Below are 10,291 nucleotides of genomic sequence, written 5' to 3'. Positions count from 1 at the left end.
ATGATACCCTTTGGCCATTATTAATTTATTCAATTCACTTTTATGCTTAAGACAGCAGCCGCCAGCTTCTGACTGCTTGAAAGCATAATAGCAAGATGAAATGAAAACCTGACAGTGACATAAACTGCTGAGAGGTCTTCGTCTGCATTTTAAGGACCGCTGTAAAACACAGTAGCAGGGAGAGAGAGATCAGCAATGCCAGAGCGGAGAGGTGAGTGAACCTGCTGGAATCTACATATTCCTGTAAAACGCATCTCCATTTCATTTACACCCAGTGCTAGTGATGCTGTCATAACATTGCAGGAGAAAAGGCTGTATTGGTAGCGAGGTCAAGTACTTGCACAGTTCCTTAGGGTCCACGGGGGTCATTGACTGAGTTAGCAGAAGTTCCCACAGCGATACAGTCACATTTTCTTACTTACATCTACCACTCTTTTTATATCTCCCAGACAGAAACAGAGAAATACATTATTCTAGGATATCGCGTAAAATAAAATCTTCATTTTAAATGTCTCATAACAGCTCTAACCAGGCATTTTCTGGTGCTCTCCATCCCATTGTAAAATCCAGCTGCCTCCCCAAGCTGGAAAGCTATCCTGAAATATCTGAGATGACCTGAGTTACATATCCACACATACACGCTTGTTATTAATGCAATGTCAGGCTTGAGAGCTGCCATCTGCTCATCCAGGACACCTTAAAGTTAAATTCGCTGTCAGAACCAAGTCTTGGCTGCCCTGCAGTTGCCATCTGTATTTTTTTGCATTACTGTTTGTTCTGTTAAATTTATGCCTTAGAGCGTAAAAGTGTCCACAACCTATCAAAGCAAATGAGCAATGTGACAGGGTTCAGCACAGTAAAGCCAATAACTTTAAAATTATCAGATTTTGTTGACTCAAAAATCTCAAGGCTTAACCTTGCATAAACCCTTGGTTTTTACATTTAAAACCTCTATGCTTAGTATTTGAAATCCTGGAATATCCTTATTCCCTCTGACAGCACTTCCAGCAAATTATCACACATCTCATGCTAGACTAATAAAGCTCCACATGTTTTAAGGCTCTTTGTTCAGAATAGATTCTTCTCACTGTTGTAGGACATTCAACTCCTGGTATCAGTTGCCCATATCGGAGTTTTCAGGTGAGCACAGCACATGCTGGGCTAAAATCGTGCAAAAAAGCTTTGGTGCTCAGTCTCACGTGCTCCCAATCTCAGATTCAGCCTACATGCAAACAAAGAAGAACGCCTGGAAGAAGTACAGGGATGCAAAAATCCCTGTATTGGATCATTTCCTTGGAGGGGATTCTTTCTTTTAAAACACGAAGTGATGCAGCAGAAGAGCGAGCAAGCTGCTGTGTGGTTGGCACATTGATTACATGAGTTGTATAATGCATGGCTTCCACAAGCTTTTCCTCTCTGGTGGGCTGCAGTTTAAGGATTTTGTCTGCTTGTCCAGGATTTCCAGTGGTTCATACCAAGCAGCAAGACCTCAGGAGATGTTTACTCCACCACCCACAACGACGGAGATCAAACGTAGAACTGTTTGCAGCCAGCCCAGTGTTCACGGGCCGTGCCAGGCCAACTGCCCTTGCCTGGCACAGACGGGTTGGAGACGCGCGTGCGGTCCGATGTGCGCCGGCTGTGCCTTGCAGATGGCCAGCTCACAGGACGACTGCACCGTCTTGGAAGCTCTCAGCTCCCTGGGTGTGGGACTGTCCTGGGACACAACCTCTGGCTTGGCTGCTTGTTACAACGAGGAGACAAAACCATGTGATAGCGGGGTCAGCCCCGTCAGATCCACAGTGAAGCCGGTCTGGCACGGCCTGGCTGCAGCTAGGGCTGCTACAAGCTCCGGTGGTGTCCAAACCATAAGGAACACCAATGGAAAAGGGAAGCTGCTCAGCTGAGAAAGCACAGAACTGCCTAGAAAGGCTGCAGTAGCTCTGTTGCTTTTCTTTCTTCTGGATTAAAAAAGAAATATCAGTCTGACCCATATGCTTGGATCCATGCAGAACCCCAAAAGGCCCATATACACACTGGCAGACAAGTGCCCATATGGTGTCTTCACTCACTGCCGCGCTGGCAGGCGGCAGGGATCCCTCTGGGAAGAACTGGGGCTGAGAAGATATTTTTATTAAAACAGACTGCAGGTATCTATAATAGGAAATAATCGTTGAGCCTTTCTCACAAATATCTACATTTCTAGCATCGCATATATTTTCATTTCCAATGCTAGCAGAGGAAAAAAAAAAAAAAACCAGAAAAAATAGCTTATTTGTACTATAAAACACTGAGAAAACTTCCCAGTTATGAGTTTTCTACCATATCAAGGCTACTGTTAACTTATTAATATTATATCCGACTTTACACTGCTGCAGTCATTAATATGATAAGAGTATTATTTTCTTTATAACAATATGTATTTATTAAAGGCATGTACAGTGAAAATTTGTGATATGAGGAAGCATTGCAAAGTAGAATGCAATTAATCGTCTAGGGAGAATAGTAAACATTTCTGACTCTTTTTATTCCTCCCAACAACTTCACAGTATAAAAAAAAGCAAGATAACAATGCAGGCTTGAAGTTGCTTATCAGAATTTTCAAGTACTCCGAGCGTTTATCCTCAGTGAGAGCTGGAGGGATCCATTTCTAGAATATTATTATTGTCTGCCCTTTTAGCAAGAAACTGTCTTGCTGGTTTTGTTTAATTAAACTGCTGCTGTCAATTACTACCTGCAAAGAGCACGAGAGTATGGAACAGTGAACTTCAGCAGGAGCTCAGCAGGCACCAGGGCGGTGTGAACTCCCTTTACACTCCCTGCACATTTATTGACAGTGGGAGGGTGGTTGCGAGATAAAATTCCTCATTTCTGTTCATTTCGCACTCCCTCCAAGGAAATAGGAATCATCCGCGATTGATGCAGCACCATTAATGAAACATCAGGATTTCCATCCCAAGTTGCCATGTTTGCTCTAGTCCCAAGAGCTTTGTGTTTGTGGTCCTTTCCTGTTGTCCTGGTGCAGGCTTCCTCCCGCTCCTGGCACTCTAGTTCCAATTCTGCAAGCAAGGTTTTATTCCTGCTGGTTTGGTTTTTTTTCAGAAGGGGTCAGCTTTATGCTTAGCTGTTTACCCAGGCTCTGGGGCCAGCGGCCACGTGAAGGTAGAGCAGTCCCGAAGCACAGGAAAACAAAGAGCTGTCCTTTCCGCCCGTACACCGTGTTCCCTTCAGCTCAGCTGGAGACTTCCTCGGGCAGCAAGAAGCCTCACCGCTGGGCTGCAGCCGAGTCTGGCAAGTGCTGCTGTGTGAAAAATGACAATCTGGTTTTTCTTTTAAACTGGCCACCAGCTGAGCGATGGCTCCTAGTACTCAGGAGCTGAAAAGGTGTCCTCTGATAAACTTCCTGGGCCAGCAGCAGCCTCTTGTACTCACTGCCGCTGTGCCCTGTAACCGAGGACTGCAGTTTGGTTATGAGCTGTTCGGAAGTCCCCTCCCTTTTTCAAAGTCTCCCCTTTTTGGCCCCAAAACAAGTGTGAGCACAAGTGAGAGTGACGTATATGGGCTTAAATTAATTGGATGCAATCTCTGACCAAAATAACTGCACTCATGGGATGATACAACCAAAGCAGCTCCACCACCAAGACTTTTTTCTTTTGGGGAATCTAATTTTTCTTTAGGGAATTCTTTTCAGAGAAGTTGAAGGCTTTGTGTGCTTTCCAATGGCCATCTATTAAAGATTGTTCTCTTCTCAGCTTGACCATTGAGGATAAACAACTCTGGGGTAAGATTTTCCATTATGTATGTAAGCTGAACAGTCAGGTTAATGTGTACCTGGACCCCGAGCTCTATTTTCAGAGTGTACTGCGATATGAAATACCATTGCAGTAGAGCATAATATTCATTAGGTTCTGTTTTCCTTCTGTCTACTTGGCCCAGCCCAGTTCACTGAATTTATTTATGGGTAGACAGCACCAATATTCAAGTATTTACCTGAACATCTGCTCACCCACATACACATAAATCTCTATTTATTTAGTAATTTTTGTAATGGTCTCACCACAGGAGGAGATCTGATCTCCCAAACCACCAGAAACAGGCATCAGGTGCTGCTCTGTGCTTGCAGTACAATGCCTATGCTCAACAACACTCCTGCTCTGGAGTGAAGCAGGCATGCACAGTCTGGTTGTGATAGAGTTGGGAGGAGAAGGTGCATTAAGGGAACACTCCTCAGGCTCCACTCTAGATGAGATGTGACACTGCTGCAGTCAGACACAGGGACAGGGACAGCCCACAGGGAGGGACTCTGCCCTTTCACATCATAGCCTCCATCTGGTCCAGCACCACTGCTCATACCTTTTTCATAAGTACCTCAAAAAAATTGCTCTACTAAATATTTCCTAAAGTATACCGACTTTACTTTTATGGTTCTGAGGAGCTTTTTTCTATTGCAGGTACTATTCTTGGTTTCTGTCAGAGAAACAAGAACACAAATGGGATAAAACAAAGTTAAAAGAACCACAGCTAAAATGATACATTTATGACCCACATGCCTTCTCTTTTTCCTTACCATTTGAATTCTCTCTTCTCTCCATTTTACAGATATAGCTTTGATCTGTCCCTGCAGAACCAACAATCTTTTGTTACAGTTATTTTCAGTCTAAGCCCTTTTTGTGATAACAACTAAAATAGTATGGGAAGAAAGTTTGGGTTATAGATGCGTGTGACTAAACTATTGATCTCTCAGCCCAGGAAAAAAATGGTGAAATGAGTGCGATTCTTAGATTTGACCAGAAGGAGGGGGTCAGGATGAAGCCAAGCACAGGTCAATGCAGTGCGGGGTTCTGCAGGGACTCCAACCACCTCAGAAAATCAAGTTGCAAAATCAAGTTGCAGTGCTTGTATGGCATAAATTCGGCTTCTTAAACTCTCCGGGGACCTGTTTTTCTCCAGGGAACATTTTCAAACTTTTTAGTTTACCTTACTGTGCTTACCTACACACTGCAGAGAGACAGCGGTGCATTCTGTCTTGCAAAGAATGATTCCTTTCTCGAACACCTCCATTCCTACCTCTCATTCACCCAAATCCAGCTTTAATCCTGCTTTTTGGACCAGGAACTTTCCCCAGGAAAGGTGAAGAAGGACTTTTGGGAGGTTCTTCTCTGCACTTCGGTTTCTCTGCAGTGAAGGAAATGTGCCTGTTTCTGGCACAAGGCCCTCATATCTCATAGTCAACTGCTCAGACCTCTTCTCATCTCCACTATGACTTGGCTCACAGCAGCAATCATAAGGCATATCAGTCTGAAGGGAAACGGTGATTCCGTCTGACACTGTGCTAGGAAATTTGTCTTATTTTTTCTACTGTAAAGCAGTCTTCCTTCTCCAGTTTGCCCTTAAGAACCTAATTAGCAGCCTAATTACAATCCCCATCCTGTGCCCTAGCTAACCTTTGCTGGCTCCTGTTCTCAGTCTGCCTTCCCTCAGGAATACAAGTGTGTGTTATAGGTGTGCAAGGTCTGTGCTGCTTCCTCCATGCATCAGAACATCACTGCACTCTACTCAATGCTTATTTTTACTCCATACTCCAACAAAATTGAACCGTGAAAGGACTGTAAATTTCTAGCCTCGAGAGGCTCTTCATTAAGCAACCGTTAAGTCTCTGCACCTACTTGATATTACCCTCCTGATCGCTGTTTGTCACACGACGTGCCTTCCTCCCTGCTCAACCCACTGTGTCAGTTCCACTCAGCTGGCAGAGCTGCTGCTTGCCAGAGGACTGCATGTTATGTTCTGTGTTCTCATCCTCTGACTTTAATATAAAAGCGATGGCACCATTTTTATCCTTGCTGAATTTGGTTCAAATAATTGCACTATCTCACCTTTATTATCAGCCTTCAGCAAGCAGTATTTCACTGGAACAGATCCTGATCCTACTCTACAGGAACAGCTTTTTATGGCTTCAGCACCACTGCTGCTGCTAATGACATTTCCACACAAAGAGGTGCTGTTCAAAATAATGAGCTGCATTTAATGCACTGCTGCTCTGCTCCTGCTGCTGTCCCACCAGGATGCCTGGTAGCCGGGGTGCCTCTACAGCCCAGCTGCCTCACGTCTTGGGAATTGTTTGAGCTCCAGCTTCTTTGCGAACCCTACCTGCCCTTGGGCCCACTGATATTGCAGCTCTTCGACAGGTGCGTTATTAATTTTCAAGACACAGTGCATCTAAAAGCCAACCACCACCCTGGGAAGTATGTCATAAAACAAATATTCCTTTCCTGCTGAAATGCATTATTAAAGCCCCTACCCTATAAATCCCACGTAGATAACACTCTCCATGGCACCTTGTAAAATAAGCAATTTTCTGCTACCAAGGAAACAAATTCTTTTTCTCAGTGGTATCTAAACTCCACCAACACGGTGACAGACACAACATTGCACTGAGTTTGTTTTTGACAGCATCATACATTTCTAACTCAGTCAGCAAGAATAAATGTATGAAGTTTTCACTTTCAAAAGCCTGGAGCAAAATGGACTTTCTGGGACCTGCTTCACCCTTGCCTCTATCAGACTTTATATCCTCACATTTCATGCCATTTCCACCACTGGTTCATTGCAAGTGGGAGGCAGAATTTAAGTGCCAAGATCAAATCCAGACCAAGCTGCCTTTCAAACAGAATGAGCGAGGCTGGGATTAGACAGACAGACATTGTACGTTCCCCAAAATATCCTTTTTCGCTCCCAGATCATGTCAACATGAAGCTCACCAAGTATCACAGCCTACAGATACCATTGAGGCAAACCCAAGGAGCTTCTGCCTGCTGTATCCAACCGCCTTGCCCTTGCACAGGGTGTAATGACATAAGGGCTTTAGACACCAGAACATTCGGCGGCACAAGTGGAACTGCTCTGAAAATGCTGTTAATGCACAACAACAGGGATGTGCAGGACATAGTCATGACCGCAGATACTGTGGCCACCACAGCCCTCGCTGTGCCAGACGTGCAGCAGGACTGGGAGAAGTGCAGTTTTGGAGCAGCTGAGTGTTTGGGGTGACATCAATTCTGATTAAATTTTCTAGCTTCCTAACAAAACTGTCAGTGTTTTCTTTCCATAGGATTCTAGCTTCATTGTTTTGGGGGAGTTTTGTGGGGTTTTATTTGGTTTTGGTTTGTGTTTATTTGGGGTTTTTAACTGAAGCACTAAACGACTGTTTCGTGATGATTGGATGATTGTGGTAGCAGCAAACGTTACCTTTTTTTTTTTTTTTTTTTTTTTTTACCATGTAGAGTGAGAAGAAATGAAGACATTCCATCATTTGCCTGCTGAACAAAACTGTTGTTTTCTAAAGAGCGCTAATCAGCTACTGAGACACCTGAAAACAGACCCTTATTTTCACCCATTATGAGCCTTTGCAGGTATACACTTATTTCTTGGCGTGAGAGGTCTATGGAATCATTCATTTCAGAAAGCTGTGTAATGTCCCTCTCATTCATTTCTAGAGCCATCAGGAGAGTTAACTCAGTAGTTCACTGTTATTTTTCTGTTCTTTGTCGCATAGAGTGTGTCACATCCTGTGCACTAAGAAGCTGTCAGCAAAGCATTCAAAATCGAGAGACCTCACCGGGGCCATGTGACCACACATTGTAAATACAGACATTTCTTTCAGCTTTTAAAGACAAAGTTCAATTCAAGAAATCTTTGTCTACATGATCATGCATTCAAGGATCAACCTGAAGCCAAAATAAATTTGTTTCATATTATAGCATTTCCATTACAATATTCAACAAGTAAGCAGGATAGATACTGCAGCACGCTCCTACAGTGGTGAAAGGGCTGTACTGGAATCACTCTGTGTAATTGTACTGGGATAGTGGGGCAAATTCACAGTCACCTCCAAGTTCCCTTCCAGCCCATGGGAGAGCTGCATAAATATTTGAGTGAGATCTTCAGGGAGCTGATCTGCCATGGAGGTTGTCATAAGTCTACTAAAGGAGAATCTTCAGTCATGGGTCTGAAAAAACATAGAAAGGACTGCACTAATCGAGCCATGCCAAGAGTATTGTTCAAGTAGTTAAAGACAGTGACATATGCCAAGTCTCAGAACCAACCACTTTGCTTTTCCTCTGATAAAACTTGTAACAAGCCACTTTCCCCATGTCTGAGGAGGAAAGCCGGGATGGACCCCTGACCATGAGAAAGGACCCACAGTGTCACTCTGTCCTTCCATGAAAACCAATTAAAATTCCTTCATAGGGAACACAACCTTTAGGTTGTGTTTTTTTCCAGCTGCCATTATAAATAGTAGCAAGGGAAAAAAAAGTTTTTAATTTGTGCAAATGCTTTGACAAAGCTGCGCTTCATCCTTGTATAAATATTGCCCCTGTAACACTGCCAAGGAATGGCCTTGAGGATCTGCAGCCAAAACAACCAGACCTGCTCCTATCTGAGTCCATGAGACCTACGCATAATTCATCTTGTGACTGGGATTTCAGCTCTACCAAAACTGCCTACAAGCCCCTCCTGACTGGAAATCCAGACTGCTGTTCCGTGACTTCTGTGCAGCATTTCACGGGTGGCCAGGGCAAGTTTTGTAAGGAAAAATACTTTTATTAGACAAACTGACAAAGCTGGAGAGAAAGGGCAAGCTTTCAAATAAGCAATTCCTTTCTGAACAGTTGGACTTGTGTGCGTGGGTGCTTATCTGTTCTTTTGCAGTAATCCAATAAAAGATAAACTCTCTCCCCCTCGAAGCCATTACCCCATTAAACCCTAAACCATCATGACTGAAATACTGTGGCTAACTGCAAAAATGATGATGGAGATAAGGAGAAGGGAATCTGTTTAACTAAAGAGGGATTAACTATACAGAATGAACAGAAATTTAATAGCTCCACTGCAAAATCTAGCTGTGTCTCCCATTTCAGCTGCTCCACTTGGTTGCAGCTTACATTCAGCGGGGACTGGAGAGAAACTCCAGGCAAAATTCAGTTGGAAGTGTTATCTGTAGGCTGTCTCTCCACTGAATTTTCCATTGAATCTCTAGCTCCCATACGTCATTTGATAACAGTCCCTAACTCTTAGGCACCAGGCTTTTCCCAGTGCCTCTGGAGACTAGAGGGGTCAATTATCGTTCACAAAAAGCAATGTGAGAATAAACAGAAATTATGTGGCTTTGAAAAACACAGGCTGGAGCTTGAAAACCTGCAGGCGTTTTATGATTCTGCCATTTCATAACCAGTGAGCCTGCGGATTTTGAGGTAAAATTACAGACTGAGTCAAATTTTAAAATCCCATAGGATGGGTTCCTTGATTTTGATGAGGTCTCCAGACTGGACTGTTCATTCCAAGATAGTGCTTGCTTACATTCCAATCTAACATTCAGAAAGCCGCACATAGGGTCAACTTCTGAAGAACCACCTACTGTTTTCCTGTGCAGGAGCATCACCTCCTCTTATGCATAGGTGCAGGCAAAGGAGGAACCTCCAATAAAGCATAAAAATCATCTAAGTCTCCTGAGGCTGCACTGCAAGGATGGCTTGGACCGTTTTCCATCACTGCTTTAAAAGCAGACGGCTTTGTACAGCAGATCCACACAAGTGGTTCATTGCTCTTACAGACAACTGCAGACGATTTTGTAAGGATAAAATCTGGAACAGAGACAGTTTCTGAATATGCCTTTTGGAGCAAGGGAGGTAAATGCTAGGGAGCACTGTCTGCGAAGGAATTTTTAGTTGCTCTTTTATAACCAATGATTTCCGTGTATCTGTTAAAAAAAGCCAATAGACATTTTACTGAGCAGAATCAACGTTACAGCATCTTCCTGCAGAGAAAAGACAGTGGGCACATCATGATGTGGGGCTTTTCCAAATCTCTGTTGTTGTCCAGGTACAGAAAGAGATCTAGTTATTGTTCAGTGTAACACAAGATGTAAAACTCCCAAGTTACTTACAAATTCTGGTAGTCAGAACTACTACAGGCCAAGAAAAGAGAAAGGGGGATCCCTTTATAATGCACAGGAAATCTGAACTTAAAAGAAAAAGTCTTATTTAAAAAGACAAGGTATGGTAGGTAGATACATGATTATTTCTTTGTTTTCATATGTAATCCTGCTTCACTCATGAGTGCTGTGATATCCAAAGGATTTCTTCTCAAACGCTGAGAAGACAGAAGATTTCATTGCCTTTGTGCTTTAACTGGTTTGCTATAGTAGTCATTTTCTGCAGAAGCAGGAGAGCAATCACAGGTCTCCGTCCCACAGTCACTTCCATGATTCACACGTGTAATTTCCTCATGG

General features: G+C 43.4%; 1 long non-coding RNA gene across 1 annotated transcript; it reads left to right on the top strand.

The window, feature by feature from the left end:
* The first annotated feature begins 2,448 nt into the window (after window positions 1-2,448).
* Window positions 2,449-8,874, top strand: LOC128852730 (uncharacterized). Its single transcript, XR_008450750.1, has 3 exons — window positions 2,449-3,781; window positions 7,284-7,412; window positions 7,556-8,874. It is a non-coding gene; the product is annotated as an uncharacterized LOC128852730 (long non-coding RNA).
* Window positions 8,875-10,291: the final 1,417 nt, after the last annotated feature.

This window comes from Cuculus canorus, chromosome 7 (assembly GCF_017976375.1).
Source record: "Cuculus canorus isolate bCucCan1 chromosome 7, bCucCan1.pri, whole genome shotgun sequence".
Taxonomy (NCBI): Eukaryota; Metazoa; Chordata; class Aves; order Cuculiformes; family Cuculidae; genus Cuculus; species Cuculus canorus.
The sequence above is the reverse complement of the archived record's forward strand: the minus strand, read 5'-3'. Positions and strand labels throughout refer to the sequence as shown.